This window comes from Bombina bombina, chromosome 2 (genome assembly GCF_027579735.1).
Source record: "Bombina bombina isolate aBomBom1 chromosome 2, aBomBom1.pri, whole genome shotgun sequence".
Taxonomy (NCBI): domain Eukaryota; kingdom Metazoa; phylum Chordata; class Amphibia; order Anura; family Bombinatoridae; genus Bombina; species Bombina bombina.
Window position 1 is genome coordinate 620,429,044 of NC_069500.1, and position 18,753 is coordinate 620,447,796.

Consider the following 18,753-nt stretch of genomic DNA (forward strand, 5'->3'; position numbering starts at 1 on the left):
GCACTGTGTTTATTTTAATAAAGGATTTTCTAAACAAATGAGTAAACGTCTTAATTCTCAATGCAATTGTTTAAACCCTTTATATAACATAACAAAACTGAGTACCCTGATATAGTAAAAATAAATATGCATAATAGAAAAAGTAAGAGCTCTAATGTGATGCAAAATAATCCTTAATTGAATAAACAAAGTTATGCACAAAAAATACCTTTGAGTAGAATCTCACTGAGTTTACAGGTCCGTTATCACAGCAAGTAGAACTAAAGAAAAAATGAGAGAGCAGGGATTACTCTCAAAGGCCTAGATTTGGAGTTTGGCGGTAGATGGGCTGTTAACGCTCCGCTGGCTTTTTTCTGGCCGCACCATAAATTTAACTCTGGTATCGAGAGTTCAAACAAATGCCGCGTTAGGCTCCAAAAAAGGAGCGTAGAGCATTTTTACCGCAAATGCAACTCTCGATACCAGAGTTGCTTACGGACGCGGCCAGCCTCAAAAACGTGCTCGTGCACGATATCCCCATAGGAAACAATGGGGCTGTTTGAGCTGAAAAAAAACCTAACACCTGCAAAAAAGCAGCGTTCAGCTCCTAACGCAGCCCCATTGTTTCCTATGGGGAAACACTTCCTACGTCTGCACCTAACACTCTAACATATACCCCGAGTCTAAACACCCCTAACCTTACACTTATTAACCCCTAATCTGCCGCTCCCGCTATCGCTGACCCCTGCATATTTTTTTTAACCCCTAATCTGCCGCTCCGTAAACCGCCGCAACCTACGTTATCCCTATGTACCCCTAATCTGCTGCCCTAACATCGCCGACCCCTATATTATATTTATTAACCCCTAATCTGCCCTCCCTAACATCGCCGACACCTAACTTCAATTATTAACCCCTAATCTGACGACCGGAGCTCATCGCTACTATAATAAATGGATTAACCCCTAAAGCTAAGTCTAACCCTAACACTAACACCCCCCTAACTTAAATATAATTTACATCTAACGAAATTAATTAACTCTTATTAAATAACTTATTCCTATTTAAAGCTAAATACTTACCTGTAAAATAAATCCTAATATAGCTACAATATAACGAATAATTATATTGTAGCTATTTTAGGATTTATATTTATTTTACAGGCAACTTTGTAATTATTTTAACCAGGTACAATAGCTATTAAATAGTTAAGAACTATTTAATAGTTACCTAGTTAAAATAATAACAAATTTACCTGTAAAATAAATCCTAACCTAAGATATAATTAAACCTAACACTACCCTATCAATAAATTAATTAAATAAACTACCTACAATTACCTACAATTAACCTAACACTACACTATCAATAAATTAATTAAACACAATTCCTACAAATAAATACAATTAAATAAACTAGCTAAAGTACAAAAAATAAAAAAATATTTACAAACATCAGAAAATTATTACAACAATTTTAAACTAATTACACCTACTCTAAGCCCCCTAATAAAATAACAAAGACCCCCAAAATAAAAAATTCCCTACCCTATTCTAAATTAAAAAAGTTAAAAGCTCTTTTACCTTACCAGCCCTGAACAGGGCCCTTTGCGGGGCATGCCCCAAGAATTTCAGCTCTTTTGCCTGTAAAAAAAACACATACAATACCCCCCCCCAACATTACAACCCACCACCCACATACCCCTAATCTAACCCAAACCCCCCTTAAATAAACCTAACACTAAGCCCCTGAAGATCTTCCTACCTTGTCTTCACCATCCAGGTATCACCGATCCGTCCTGGCTCCAACATCTTCATCCAACCCAAGCGGGGGTTGGCGATCCATCATCCGGTGGCTGAAGAGGTCCAGAAGAGGCTCCAAAGTCTTCCTCCTATCCGGCAAGAAGAGGACATCCGGACCGGCAAACATCTTCTCCAAGCGGCATCTTCGATCTTCTTGCATCCGGTGCGGAGCGGGTCCATCTTGAAGCAGGCGACGCGGATCCATCCTCTTCTTCCGTTGTCTCCCGACGAATGACGGTTCCTTTAAGGGACGTCATCCAAGATGGCGTCCCTTGAATTCCGATTGGCTGATAGGATTCTATCAGCCAATCGGAATTAAGGTAGGAATATTCTGATTGGCTGATGGAATCAGCCAATCAGAATCAAGTTCAATCCGATTGGCTGATCCAATCAGCCAATCAGATTGAGTTCGCATTCTATTGGCTGTTCCTGAGCTGAGGAGATTGTGAGGTAAAATATCTTCCTTTTTTACCTAGATAATCTCAGGTGATAATAGTTTCAAGTGATTTAGCACATGAGTATTATGTCCCTTTTAAGTTTATTCTACTGATGAAGGTTTTCTTTGGCCCAAAGGATCCTGTAACAGTCAGTGTGTTAAAATTCTCCTTATTTTTCCTTTGAATTTTTTTTTTGTTCTTTGTTAAGGAAATGTTTCTATTTATAGCTTTTAGGAGTCTAGTCCCATTAACGATGTTGTTAATCCTTTTCAAATCTGGATTTTAACATTTTTGCTTTGAGGTTTTTTCCTATTCAATATACTATCTGTATTATATTCTAGAGAATGGTTATTCTGATTCCCTCTTGGGACTGTACTACTATTTCTAAGGAAATTGGTACTTGTTTTCAGGATTCTTTAGAATTTGAATATAACCTTAGTATAGCATATTCATGTACTGTTTTATAATTTTAGCTCAGCTTTATCTGTGGCTGACATTACTGTTCTCTCAACCTTTGTTGAACAGTTAGCATAAGCAGTTTCAGTTAAGTATATAACTCTTTATTTACTTTAGATGTAGTCATTTAATTATGTTTACTATATTTATTATTATGATTTCAAATATATTGTATTATCTCTATCTTGTTAGGATAATAATTTGTTTGATTTCTATTATCTCCACTATTTCTGGAGGTTTAGAGTTTTTTTTCTGCCCTACTTTTAGTCCGGTGATGTAGATCTGTTGGGGAATGTCCTGACAACAAATGCTTGTTCTAGATCTAAGGATCATAGATTCATTTCCCTGCAGGGTTAATACAGCCCTTTTGGCCTTTAAGATCAATTTATTGTGTACCATTTATTTGGGTAATAATAACTACTGTTTTTATCAGCTGCTAATTTGGTTAACTCGGAGTGTAACCACTTAAGAAGCGTTTTTTTGTATCCTTCTGGGAGAAAAACGCTATATAATTACTAGTTATTAGACTGCATGAAGGCGCGGTTCTCAAACCAATCCTTCTGGTGGGGGGCAGATTAAATTGTTTTTGGATTAACTCAGTCCAAATTCTGTATTATTCTTAGGGTTTGAATAGATTTTTAGAATGAGACCTATGGGAGGAATCTTTCTTTCTTAGTACACTCTGAATTTTTTTCAGGAGTGATTATGCCAGTTCTTTTTTCAGGAACAGGATTTGGGTTTCTATTCAATTCTATTCTTTGTCCCTAAGAAGAGAGGTTTATTCAGTCTATTCTTGGCTCTGAAGACTTTTATATTGTTTTGTTAGAGTTTCAACTTTTAAGTTGACGATTATAAGGACTATTATTCCTTTTTGTTAAGGTCATTTCATGTCCACTCCATTTTTCAGGATGTTTATCCCCATATTTTATTTCATTCAGACCACTTGTGGATTCTAAAATTTTCTTTTTAAGCTTTACCAATTTGTCGCTTTTCCATTTGGTTTAGTGACAACTTTATGAATCTTTTCAAAGGTTCTTGGTGCCCTTCTTTTGTCTACAGACAGGAGGGTATTGTGGTGCTTCCCTATTTGGATGGTATCTTGGTATTAGCTTAAACTTCTTTTTTTTTTTATTCAAGCCGGACAGATAGCTCAGCATACTAATGCACTGTGGCTGAGCTCTGTAGCAACCTGAGGGTTGCAGGTTCAATTTCCGGCGAGGTCCATTCAGCATTTCATCCTTCCGAGGTCGATTAAATGAGCAGCGTCTTCAGTCCTTTACGGGTGATTAGACGCGCTTTACAAGTACTCAATACATACATATGAAAAAGCAGTATTCGAATATATAGACTTTTCTTTTTGTGGAATCCCTCATGAATCGACTAAGTTTTGTTTCTTCAAGGCATGATTAGAGGATTTAATTTACCTAAGAGTTTCGCGATTCCTCAGTCAAGGGTCACTTCTTTTTGGGTTCCTAGATGGATTCTGTGTTCATGTCTTTGTCTTTATCGGACAAAAGTCAATTGTAAGTGGTGTTAGCCTGTCTAACTTACAGTCTAGAACATTTCTTTCAGTGGCTATGTGCATAGAAGTTTTAGGTCTCATAACTGCAGCATCGGGCATGGTTCCCTTTGCTCGTTTTCATCTGAGATCTCTTTTTGCTTTGCATACTGAATCAATGATACAGGGATTGTTTTAGATATCGCAGTTGATATTTTTAAATCCTAACAGTCTTCTCTCTCTGTTTTTGTGATTAGTCTATCATCATTTTATCCAGGGTGCCTCCTTTTGTTCGTCCTTCCTGGAATGTATTCTTAATGGATGCAAGATTTACAGGTTGGGGAGCTGTCTGAGGGTCTTTTGACAGCACAAGGGGTTTGGAAACTTCAAGAGGCGAGGTTTCCAATCGATATTTTAGAACTCAGTGCTATTTTTTTCAGAGCTCTTTCAGGCTTTGCCTCTTTTAGGAGAGAACTTTTTTCATTTTTTGCTTTCAGACAGACAATATCACAACTGTGGCATATGTCAATCAACAATAGGGACTTGTAGTTCCTTAGCAATTAAGAAGTATCTTAAATATATATTATCAGGTTTAGAAAAACCTATATTTCTCTTGCACGGTGTATCCAGTCCACGGATTCATCCTTACTTGTGGGATATTCTCATTCCCTACAGGAAGTGGCAAAGGGAGCACACAGCAAAGCTGTCCATATAGCTCCCCCTCTGGCTCCACCCCCCCCCCAGTCATTCTCTTTGCCGCTCTAACAAGTAGCATCTCCACGGGAGGGTAAAGTGAATGTGGTGTTAGATTTGTAGTTTTTATATCTTCAATCAAAAGTTTGTTATTTTTAAATAGTGCCGGTTTGTACTATTTACTCTCTGGCAGAAAGTGAAGAAGAATTCTGCTGAGAGGAAAATGATTTTAGCATGTTGTAACTAAAATCCACTGCTGTTCCCACGCAGGACTGAGGAGTACCAGAAAACTTCAGTTGGGGGGAACAGTTTGCAGGCTTAACTGCTACAAGGTATGTTCAGTCATCTTTTTCTATTCAAGACTTAGTAATGCTAGAAGACTGACAAGTATTCCCATGTGGGGAAGGTAAGCCATATTCTGAGACTCAGTATAGAAGGAAGGCTTAATAAACAGGGCTAAAAGACTGGTGGACACTGTTAAAGGGCAATCAATTATTTTATAGTGAAAATATGACAATTGTACAAGTTTTTATTACTTTTGGAGTGGTTTATGGGGTTTTTATTCCACATGGCAGAATTTTAGACACCTATTGAGGGTTTGGAAGGCCCCACAACTCCGGAGTGGAGAGGGAGGGGGCCTAAATTTTGCGCCTCAGTTGCGCAGTTCATATTGCAGACCGCTTCATGCAGCTTCACGTGGAGGGTCCAAAGAATACTTGAAGACTTCATAGAGGCTTATTTCCATCAAAGTATTCCCCAGGGGCAAGGTAGGGCCACAGCAGATTGCTGTGGCACGGTGCTGTAGTTTGCTAACCGGTTGTCAGCTTTAGGTTGCTCCGGTTCGGGCATTAAGGGGTTAATTGACTTGAAAAGCATTAAGATAGTGTGGTAAAAATTTCAGAAAGATTGGATAATTTTTTAAGATTTAGTAAAAAAGTGTGCGCTTTTTATTATTTAAAGGCACAGTACCGTTTTTTATTAAAATTGTGTTTTTCAGTATTTGAGTGCTGTCTAAGTCTGTTTAACATGTCTGAGCCTACAGATAGAGCAACGTCTATGTGTTTAGTAGCCATGGTGGAACCCCCTTTACATTTGTGTTTTAAGTGTGCTAATGTGTCTAAGCATTTTAAAGATCACGATGTTTCACTTATAAATGTATCCCAAGATGATTCTTTAACAGAAGGTAACGAGGATAGCCCACCTTCCTCTCCCCATGTGTCGACACTAGTTACGCCCGTGCAAGCGATGCCTAGTACCTCTAGCGCATTGGCCCCTATTACATTACAACAATTAGCAGCAGTCATGGATAATTCCCTTGCGGCATTTTTATCCAAACTGCCAGTTTTTCCTAAAAAGCGTGATAGCTCGGTCTTAAGAACAGAGTATGAGCAATCAGAAGCTTTGGAGGATTTATCTGTGGTACCCTCACAACACTCTGAAGGGACGGTGAGGGAGGTACTGTCCGAGTGAGAAATTTCTGATACAGGAAAGGTTTCTCAGCGGGCAGAATCAGATTCCTTAGCGTTTAAATTTAAGCTGGAACACCTCCGCGTGCTGCTTAAGGAGGTATTAGCTACGCTGGATGATTGCGACCCCATGGCGGTCCCAGAGAAATTGTGTAAAATGGACAAATATCTAGAAGTCCCTGTATACACTGATGCGTTTCCGATCCCGAAGAGGGTGGCGGATATTGTGGAAAGGGAGTGGGAGAGACCAGGTGTACCCTTTGTCCCCCCCCCCTATCTTTAAGAAAATGTTCCCCATAACTGATCCCAGGCGGGACGCATGGCAGACGGTCCCTAAGGTAGAGGGGGCAGTTTCAACACTAGCCAAGCGCACAACCATACCAATTGAAGACAGTTGTACTTTCAAAGATCCTATGGATAAAAAATTAGAAGGTTTACTAAAGAAAATATTTGTTCAACAGGGTTTCCTTCTCCAACCTATTGCCTGCATTATTCCTGTAACTACTGCAGCGGCTTTCTGGTTTGAGGCGCTGGAGGAGTCGCTCCAGACGGAGACCTCATATGATGAAATTATGGATAGAATTAAGGCTCTAAAGCTGGCTAATTCTTTTATCACAGATGCCGCTTTCCAATTAGCTAAGTTAGCTGCGAAAAACACTGGTTTTGCCATCATGGCGCGCAGAGCGCTTTGGCTTAAATCATGGTCGGCCGATGTGTCGTCTAAGACTAAGTTACTGAATATTCCTTTCAAGGGAAAGACCCTTTTCGGGCCCGAGTTGAAAGAGATTATTTCGGATATCACTGGGGGAAAGGGCCATGCCCTCCCGCAAGATAGGCCTTTTAAGGCTAAAAACAAGGCTAATTTTCGTTCCTTTCGCAACTTCAGGAGCGGTCCTGCTTCAACCTCTGTGACCGCAAAGCAAGAGGGTAACTCTCCACAGCCCAAGGCAACCTGGAAGCCTTTGCAGGGCTGGAACAAAGGTAAACAGGCCAAGAAGCCTGCAGCTGCTACTAAGACAGCATGAAGGGGTAGCCCCCGATCCGGGACCGGATCTGGTAGGGGGCAGACTCTCTCTCTTTGCTCAGGCTTGGGCAAGAGATGTTCCCGATCCCTGGGCATTAGAGAGAGTTGCTCAGGGATATCTTCTAGAATTCAAGGACTCTCCTCCAAGGGGAAGGTTCCACATTTCTCGTCTGTCTACAGACACGACAAAGAAAGAGGCGTTCTTACGCTGTGTAGAAGATCTACTCAAGATGGGAGTGATATATCCAGTCCCAATTACAGAACAAGGACTGGGTTTTTACTCAAACCTGTTTGTGGTTCCCAAAAAGGAAGGAACTTTCAGACCAATCCTGGATCTAAAAATTTTAAACAAATTCCTCAGAGTTCCATCCTTCAAGATGGAGACCATTCGGACAATCTTACCAATGATCCAGGAAGGTCAATATATGACTACCGTGGATCTAAAGGATGCGTACCTTCATATTCCTATTCACAAAGATCACCATCAGTTCCTAAGGTTCGCTTTTCTGGACAAGAATTACCAGCTCGTGGCCCCTCCCTTCGGGTTGGCCACCGCTCCAAGAATTTTCACAAAGGGGCTAGGGTCCCTTCTGGCGGTCCTAAGACCGCGGGGCATTGCAGTAGCACCCTATCCGGACGACATCTTAATACAGGCGTCGTCTTTTCTCAGAGCCAAGGCTCATACGGATATTGTTCTGGCCTTTCTAAGGTCTCACGGGTGGAAGGTGAACACCGAAAAAAGTTCTCTGTCCCCGCTCACAAGGGTTCCCTTCCTGGGAACATTAATAGACTCGGTAGAAATGAAAATATTTCTGACGGAAGTCAGAAGGTTAAAGCTTCTAAGCACTTGCCGAGCTCTTCATTCCATTCCTCGACCATCTGTAGCTCAGTGCATGGAGGTAATCGGATTAATGGTAGCAGCAATGGACATAGTCCCTTTTGCTCAAATTCATCTCAGGCCACTGCAATTGTGCATGCTCAAACAGTGGAATGGGGATTATGCAGATTTGTCTCCTCAAATCCAACTGGACCTGAACACCAGAGATTCTCTTCTCTGGTGGTTGTCTCAGGATCACCTGTCTCAGGGAATGTGCTTCCGCAGACCGGAGTGGATCATCGTAACGACCGACGCCAGTCTGATAGGCTGGGGCGCGGTCTGGGGCTTCCTGAAAGCTCAGGGCCTATGGTCTCGGGAAGAGTCTCTTCTCCCGATAAACATTTTGGAACTGAGATCGATATTCAATACGCTCCAGGCATGGCCTCAGCTAGCGGCGGCCAAGTTAATCAGATTTCAGTCGGACAACATCACGACTGTAGCATACATCAATCATCAGGGAGGAACAAAGAGTTCCTTAGCGATGAAGGAAGTAACCAAGATAATCAGGTGGGCGGAGGATCACTCTTGTCACCTATCTGCAATTCACATCCCAGGAGTAGACAACTGGGAAGCGGATTTCCTAAGTCGTCAGACTTTTCACCCGGGAGAGTGGGAACTCCACCCGGAGGTATTTGCTCAGCTGACTCAGCTTTGGGGCATTCCAGAGTCGGATCTGATGGCGTCCCGTCAGAACACCAAACTTCCTCTTTACGGATCCAGGTCCAGGGATCCCAAGGCGGCATTGATAGATGCTCTAGTAGCGCCTTGGTCCTTCAATCTGGCCTATGTCTTTCCACCGTTTCTCCTTCTCCCTCGGCTGGTAGCCAGAATCAAACAGGAGAAGGCCTCAGTAATTCTGATAGCGCCTGCGTGGCCACGCAGGACTTGGTATGCAGACCTAGTGGACATGTCATCTGTTCCACCATGGACACTGCCAATGAGGCAGGATCTTCTAATGCAGGGTCCATTCAAGCATCCAAAACTAGTTTCTCTGAAGCTGACTGCTTGGAGATTGAACGCTTAATTCTATCCAAGCGTGTCATCAGGAAAATTTACCATAAGATATGGTGGAAATATCTTTGTTGGTGTGAATCCAAGGGTTACTCGTGGAGTAAGATTAGGATTCCAAGGATATTGTCTTTTCTCCAAGAAGGATTGGAGAAAGGTTTATCAGCTAGTTCCTTAAAGGGGCAGATATCCGCTCTGTCTATCCTTTTACACAAGCGTCTGGCAGAAGTGCCAGATGTTCAAGCGTTTGCACAGGCGTTAGTCAGAATCAAGCCTGTCTATAAACCTGTGGCTCCTCCATGGAGTCTAAATTTAGTTCTTTCAGTTCTTCAAGGTGTTCCTTTTGAACCTTTACATTCCATAGATATTAAGTTATTATCTTGGAAAGTCTTGTTTTTGGTAGCTATATCTTCTGCTAGAAGAGTTTCTGAATTGTCTGCTTTGCAGTGTAATTCACCCTATCTGGTGTTCCATGCAGATAAGGTAGTTTTGCGTACCAATCCTGGGTTTCTTCCTAAAGTTGTTTCTAATAAGAACATTAACCAGGAAATCATTGTTCTTTCTCTGTGTCCTAACCCAGCTTCTAAGAAGGAACGGCTTTTGCACAATCTTGATGTGGTTCGTGCTTTGAAATTCTATTTACAAGCAACTAAGGATTTCAGACGAACATCATCTTTGTTTGTTGTTTATTCTGGTAAGAGGAGAGGTCAAAAAGCGACGGCTACCTCTTTCTTTCTGGTTGAAAAGCATCATCCGATTGGCTTATGAGACTGCTGGGCAGCAGCCTCCTGAACGAATTACAGCTCATTCCACCAGAGCTGTGGCTTCCACTTGGGCCTTCAAGAATGAGGCTTCTGTTGAACAAATTTGTAAGCCAGCGACTTGGTCTTCACTGCATACTTTTGCCAAATTTTACAAATTCGATACTTTTGCTTCTTTGGAGGCTATTTTTGGGAGAAAGGTTTTGCAAGCAATGGTGCCTTCTGTTACGGTACCAACCGTGTACCAAGGGTTAATACCAGATGAACAATGTCCTGCATAGGGAATCAGCAATTCACAACCCAGCCAGTTTCAGGTTTAAAACAGAATGTCATTTATTAAAGGCTAGATGCCTAGTATTTATACAGGTTTGACCCCAGATGTGGGGGGTTGAAAGACTCTTGTACATTTAGATAAAAAGGGGAAGACGCCCTTTTATGAAACAGTAGAATTATATTACTTAAATACTTTACTTAGGCAGATAACAACTTAAACACATTTGGCTTGTCTTATCACCTAGCGTCTGCTCTCTGAGGGTGATTAAACAATGGCCTGTTTATTACTTAAATGTAATTATAGAACACAATAGCTGAGGCCAGAAAGCCTGTCTTTAGAAATTAGATTCTTAAAGCTAAACACAGTTAACTCCTTCAGTCCTGACAGAAGGGTCTGTCACATATCTCCCCCCTTGTGGAACACTCCGGCAGACCCGGCTTGACCCTTTGGCGGGTCAACCTGGGGATGACCGGACTAGGAGGTGGTAGGCATGTCAGTTTGCCAGGACAATCCATCTGTATTCCCGTTATGAGAGAGAATTCCTGTCCATACAAAGAAAGGTTCAACTTCCTCAGTGCCCAGACTAGGGCTAAACAGTCCTTCAAAATCCCATCAGCTTCTTTATGAGTTTTCTGTACCTGCTCTTTATAGGTATCCACAATCCCTTCATACTGACATAGGGTGCCCTTGAGTTGCTGCACCTCACTATGAGCCAGCGTCAGCTTCTCCTCAAGTGTCGCTAAGTTTGTCTTTAATGTTTCATGTCCCACTCTCAAGCTGGTGTTTTCTGCAGTCTGTCGGTGCAGCTTGTCTAGCAGAGATTCACGTTCTAAACGTGCTTTTTCCTCTGCGCTCCTCTTCTCCTTCATCAGCGCATTGTAACGGGACTTCCACGTATCAATAGCGGATAGAGATTTACTGAGCTCAGCGTCCTGGGGCTTAGCAGCAGGGGGGTCAGTCTCTGCTGCACGGATCTGAGCACGGGTAGTCACAGGGTTAACATCAGCGGGACCCATGGGAGCATAGGCAGAAACAAGGGGAGCCAAGTCATTTCCAAGAAGAACATCAGCAGGTAAGTCCTTCTTGACCCCCACATTCACAGGTCTAGCGCCCACTCCCCAATCCAAATGTACCCTGGCAACAGGTAGGCTGAACACATCGCCCCCTGCTACCCTCACAGCCACAGTGTCTCCAGTGTACTGTTTCTCAGACACCAAGTTCTTTTGAAGCAAGGTCATGGTAGCATCAGTATCCCGTAGACCACTGACCTTCTTCCCATTCACTTTAACCAGTTGCCGGTTATTCCGGTGGGCAGCTTGCACAAGGTCTGCCTCATGTAGGATGCTCCAGCATTCTTGCGCCTCTACGTAGCGGGCCGCAGGCTGAGAGTTACGTGGGATTCCGCCGGCGGGTCTTCTCCAGGACTGTGCTTGGTTCGCTGCATTTAGGGGACACTCTGGTCTTTTGTGCCCTAGTTGCTTACATCCAAAGCACCAAATAGGCTGTGAGTAGCCCCGTGAATTGAACCGGGCTCTCTGAGGGTAGTTCGTGGCCGGAGGCCGTGTGGTATTGCGGTGCGCCGGGGGTTGGTAACTGGCAGCTGCTGGGGTGACTGGGGGTCTGTACTCCACTCTAGCAGGGGGCTTAGTGGTAGCAGTGTCCAGTTTGCGGGCATCCATATACTCATCTGCCAGGCGAGCAGCTTCATGCAGGGTGGAGGGTTTACGGTCCCGAACCCACTCTCTAACTCCTGCTGATAACTTGTCAAAGCAATGTTCCAACAGGAATAGCTGCAGCACCTCTTCCCCAGATACGGCTTGGCACCCCGCTATCCAGTGAGCTGCTGTGCGGTGCACCTTACATGCCCACTCAACGTAGGAATCACCAGCTAATTTAACAGTGTCTCTGAACCGCCTCCGGTATGCCTCCGGTGTAACCGCATACCTGGAGAGCAGAGCCTCTTTCACAGTATTATAATCCCCAACCTCCTCATCTGGAATGGCCCGAAAAGCCTCTCTGGCCCGGCCGGATAATTTTCCGGATAATATCGTGACCCAGTCCTCTGCGGGTACCTTGTGTAGTGCACATTGCCTCTCAAAATCCGCAAGGAACCCATCAATCTCTCCTTCTGTTTCCAGGAAGTTTTTAAAAGCTGCAAAATTTACTTTTCTCTTTTCCACTTGGGCTGCTGCAGCGCTGCTTTGGCGAAGTAGGTTGGCCTCCACAGCTGCTATGACCCGGTCGATAATTTCCGCAGATGGGTTGGGGCCATAATATGCCAGTCTTATTTTAACCGCCCGATCAAAGCTTGCTTCTTCAGGGGTTCTGTCTGATATGCTGGGCCCATTGGTTCCTTCTGTCCCTGGTACTCTTTCCATCTTAGTCAGTATTGTAATAATCCCCCTCTTCCTGAGGTTACTGGCTTGTGTAGTTGCTCTTCTGGGCGATAAGGTTCATTCCGTCGCTTGCCACCAATTGTTACGGTACCAACCGTGTACCAAGGGTTAATACCAGATGAACAATGTCCTGCATAGGGAATCAGCAATTCACAACCCAGCCAGTTTCAGGTTTAAAACAGAATGTCATTTATTAAAGGCTAGATGCCTAGTATTTATACAGGTTTGACCCCAGATGGGGGGGTTGAAAGACTCTTGTACATTTAGATAAAAAGGGGAAGACGCCCTTTTATGAAACAGTAGAATTACATTACTTAAATACTTTACTTAGGCAGATAACAACTTAAACACATTTGGCTTGTCTTATCACCTAGCGTCTGCTCTCTGAGGGTGATTAAACAATGGCCTGTTTATTACTTAAATGTAATTATAGCACACAATAGCTGAGGCCAGAAAACCTGTCTTTAGAAATTAGATTCTTAAAGCTAAACACAGTTAACTCCTTCAGTCCTGACAGAAGGGTCTGTCACACCTTCCGTTTAGGTTAGCTGTCTTGTTCCCTCCCTTCATCCGTGTCCTAAAGCTTTGGTATTGGTATCCCACAAGTAAGGATGAATCCGTGGACTGGATACACCTTGCAAGAGAAAACAGAATTTATGCTTACCTGATAAATTACTTTCTCTTGCGGTGTATCCAGTCCACGGCCCGCCCTGGCAATTAAGTCAGGTTAAATTTTTTTGTTTAAACTACAGTCACCACTGCACCCTATGGTTTCTCCTTTTTCTCCTAACCGTCGGTCGAATGACTGGTGTGTCTCCTTATCTGATTTTTTTCATCTAGATAAGTTGTTTTGTGGACTTCTTTTTTTTCCTAAGGTTGTGATTTGGAACAACATTAGTAGAGAAATTGTTGTTCCTTCTTTTTGTCCTAATCCTAAAGAATTATTTGAGAGTTCTTTACATCCTTTGGATGGGGTAAGAGCTTTATAATTCTATATCAAGGTTACTAGGATTTCAGAAGACTTCTAGTCTATCTGCTGTTTTTCTGGTTCCAGAAAAGGTTAGGAAGCCTCTGCCATTTCTTTGGCATCCTGATTAAAGCTTTTGTTTAGTTTTTCAGCTCATTCTACTAAGTTCAGTCTCCATTTCTTGAGCTTTTTTAGAATGAAGCTTAGGTTGATCAAATTTGCAAATCAGTAATTTGGTCTTCTTTGCATACTTTTGTTTTTACCATTTTGATGTATTTGCTTCTTCTGAAGCCGTCTTTGGACTGAAGGTTTGTGGCAATGCTTTGTTGTGCAAGTCTATCTGCACCATTTTTCAAACATCTATACACATATAAACGTGTTTGTGTGTGTGTGTGTATATATGTATATATGTATATATATATATATATATATATATATATATATATATATATATATATATATATATATATATATATATATATATATATATATATATATATAAAGCAAGGGTATGAGTGACCAGCGCTTCAAAAGGTCTAGTGTTCAATATTGAATTGGATATCTGAGACTTAGTGTAGATTAGAAAGTATATATGTATGTCAGTAGATATCTGGTGTTTTAAGGTGTGGTATTGTGCAGCTGAACCAGACAAAATGTGTACCCCTAGCACAATGGGTGGAAATAATAAATAAAGAGAACGGATATGTCTGGGTGGTACAGCGCAACAAAATAAAAATAAAAAATGTACACAAATTATTTACACAATAATAATGATGTGGTAAACACTGTAGTAGGTAATAAAGTACACCTTCAGAATTGAGAAAGTTCTAATATATTAATGCTTGTCTTGTTTTGCAAACACAATAGTCTTATTAGAGTTCTGTAACTTGTCTATTCGGATATATAGATAGTTGAAAGGATGTCTCCTTACCAGATGTTACCCCAATCGTATGAGGTAAGATTTGTTCATGTAGGGAGTATCTTTGTCTTGTCTGTAGTGCCCACTAGTCCAAATGTTACAGGTATACCGGTTCAAGCAAGTGGGTCTGTTTTCCTTCTCAGGATTCCGTCGCTTTAATATATACGATCTTTACCCAGTAGAACCTTTTTCTGAGGCCCGCAGAACTTCCTGTCAAGCTCAGCGACACTGGAGGCGGAACTGCCCAGCACAGTCTGAAAGATCCTAATCGAAGTACCATACTCCCATGAGCCACTAAGACTCCAACCATCGGAAAAAGGTTCTACTGGGTAAAGATCGTATATATTAAAGCGACGGAATCCTGAGAAGGAAATCAGACCCACTTGCTTGAACCGGTATACCTGTAACATTTGGACTAGTGGGCACTACAGACAAGACAAAGATACTCCCTACATGAACAAATCTTACCTCATACGATTGGGGTAACATCTGGTAAGGAGACATCCTTTCAACTATCTATATATCCGAATAGACAAGTTACAGAACTCTAATAAGACTATTGTGTTTGCAAAACAAGACAAGCATTAATATATTAGAACTTTCTCAATTCTGAAGGTGTACTTTATTACCTACTACAGTGTTTACCACATCATTATTATTGTGTAAATAATTTGTGTAAATAATTTTTATTTTTATTTTGTTGCGCTGTACCACCCAGACATATCCGTTCTCTTTATTTATTATAATATATATATATATATATATATATATATATATATATATATATATATATATATATGTATGTGTGTGTGTATATGTATGTATGTGTATATATATATATATATATATATATATATATATATATATATATAAATATATATAATATATATATATATAATGTGTGTGTATATGTATGTATGTGTATATGTATGTATATATATATATATATATATATATATAAATAATATATATATAATGTGTATATATATGTGTATGTATATATATATATATATATATATATATATATATATATATATATATATATATATATATATATATATATATAATGTGTGTGTATATGTATGTATATGTGTATATATATATATATATATATATATATATATATATATATATATATATTATAGAAAATAAAGGTAGCACATGTTTTAAAAAAAAGAGCAACGTTTCGGGGCTCCTGCCTTTCTCTGCGCTTGAGAAAGGGGCAGGAGCCCCGAAACGTTGCTCTAATAAAAGGTTCAGCCTTTTGAAAATGTGTGCTACCTTTATTTTCTATAATATTATTACTTTGGGACCTGAAGGGTGGTCCTGTAAGGTATTGTACCGGACATTATCTGCACAAAGAAATTGATTACCTATTGGAAGTGTGTGCGAATCCCACCTGCTCTCATTATATATATATATAAAAAAATTATAAAATATGAGGGAAAAAATGGAAAAAAAAAAACACTTTTTCTAACTTTGACCCCCAAAATCTGTTACACATCTACAACCACCAAAAAACACCCATGCTAAATAGTTTCTAAATTTTGTCCTGAGGTTAGAAATACCCAATGTTTACATCTTCTTTGCTTTTTTTGTAAGTTATAGGGCCATAAATACAAGTAGCACTTTGATATTTCCAAACCATTATTTTTCAAAATTAGCGCTAGTTACATTAGAACACTAATATCTTTCAGGAATCTCTGAATATCCATTGACATGTATATATTTTTTTTTTAGTAGACATCCCAAAGTATTGATCTAGGCCCATTTTAGTATATTTCATGCCATCATTTCGCCGCCAAATGCGATTAAATACAAAAAATCGTTCACTTTTTCACTCATTTTTTCACAAACTTTTGGTTTCTCACTGCAAACAGCTTTTGCAATTATGGCTTAAATGGTTGTAAATTCTTCTCTGGGATCCCTTTGTTCAGAAATAGCAGACATATATGGCTTTGGCGTTGCTTTTTAGCAATTAGAAGGCTGCTAAATGCCACTGCGCACTACACGTGTATTATGCCCAGCAGTGAAGGGGTTAATTAGGGAGCTTTTAGAGGTAATTTTAGCTTTAGTGTAGTGTAGTAGACAACCCCAAGTATTGATCTAGGCCAATTTTGGTATATTTCATGCCACCATTTCACCGCCAAATGTGATCAAATTAAAAAAAAAAGTAACATTTTTCACAATTTTAGGTTTCTCACTGAAATCATTTACAAACAGTTTGAGCAGTTATGGCACAAATTGTTGTAAATGCTTCTCTGGGATCCCCTTTGTTCAGAAATAGCAGACATATATGGCTTTGGCATTGCTTTTTGGTAATTAGAAGGCCGCTAAATGCCACTGCGCACCACACGTGTATTCCCAGCAGTGAAGGGGTTAATTATGTAGCTTGTAGGGAGCTTGTAGGATTAATTTTAGCTTTAGTGTAGTAGACAACCCAAAGTATTGATCTAGGTCCATTTTGGTATATTTCATGCCACCATTTCACCGCCAAATGCGATCAAATAAAAAAAAAACGTTCCCTATTTCACAAACTTTTTCACAAACTTTAGGTTTCTCACTGAAATTATTTACAAACAACTTGTGCAATTATGGCACAAATGGTTGTAAATGCTTCTCTGGGATCCCCTTTGTTCAGAAATAGCAGACATATATGGCTTTGGCGTTGCTTTTTGGTAATTAGAAGGCCCCCAAATGCCGCTGCGCATCACACGTGTATTATGGCTAGCAGTGATGGGGTTAATTATGTAGCTTGTAGGGAGCTTGCAGGGTTAATTTTAGCTTTAGTGGAGAGCTCAGCCTCCCACCTGAAACATCAGACCCCCTGATCCCTCCCAAACAGCTCTCTTCCCTCCCCCACCCCACAATTGTCCCCGCCATCTTAAGTACTGGCAGAAACTCTGCCAGTACTAAAATAAAGCTATATTTGGGCTTTTTTTTGTTTTTTTCCTTAGCATATTTACATATGCTGCTGTGTAGGATCCCCCCTTAGCCCCCAACCTCACTGATCCCCCACCAAACAGCTCTCTAACCCTCCCCCTCTGCCTTAATGGGTGCCATCTTGGGTACTAGCAGCTGTCTGCCAGTACCCAGTTTAGTAAAAAAAAAGTGTGTTTTTTTTATTTAATTGCCCTTTTCTGTAGTGTAGCTTCCCCCCCCCCCAAGACCAACCCCCCACCCCTTCCAGATCCCTTAGATGATTATTTTTTTTTTTTTAAAAATTGTTTTTTTTTTTACTTTTATTAAACTTTGTTTTTCTGCAGTGTAGCGGTTCCCTCCCGCCCCGTGCACGCGCCCACGCGCGCGCTCCCGCCTGTCCTGCCCCCGATCCCGCCCCGCTCCACTTCACTCTGCACATCGATGGCCGCCCACCCGCCTCCCAGACTTGCTCCCACCCACCAACGATACCGGCCACCGATGTCCGGTGCAGAGAGGGCCACAGAGTGGCTCTCTCTGCATCGGATGGCCAAGGGGGGTTATTGCAGGATGCCTCGATATCGAGGCATCACTGCAATAACCGGAAAGCAGCTGGAAGCGAGCAGGATCGCTTCCAGCTGCTTTCCAGACCAAGGACGTACGCAACACGTCCTCGGTCATTAACTCTATTTTTTTTGAGGACGTTTGGCGTACGTCCTTGGTCGTTAAGGGGTTAAGGTATGTACATTGTGTGTGTATTTGTGTGTGTGTATATATGTATGTATGTATGTATGTATATATATATGTATGTATATATATATGTATGTATATATATATATATATATATATATATATATATATATAAATAATGTGTATGTGTGTATATATATATATATATATATATATATATCTATATATATATATATATATATATATATATATATGTATATATGTATTTTACCTAATGCTATTGCACATGTAATAGACTACAGTATAGTGTAAATATGACTTTTATATGCACTGGGAAACCAAACCCGCAATATCTGAGGTATGCCTGTATATACATATATATTTAAAGTAAAAACACAGTCCCCATAGACTTCAATGTAAAGGCACTTTTCAGTGACATTTTTATTTCTAACACCCCACATCCCCTCAGTTTTTTGTCCCACCCCAAAAAAAAGATGCTCTTATTTATTTATTTCATAAAATGAATTGTCCACTTTATTTTGGGGGGCAATTGGGGCACATTTTTTTAATTAACCAGAGGTCTGACC

General features: G+C 40.8%; 1 protein-coding gene across 2 annotated transcripts in view; it reads left to right on the forward strand.

Annotated features, from left to right (window-relative positions):
- Window positions 1-18,753, forward strand: part of RIC1 (RIC1 homolog, RAB6A GEF complex partner 1) — a 514,431-nt gene that overhangs the window by 78,945 nt on the left and 416,733 nt on the right. The window lies entirely within an intron of this gene.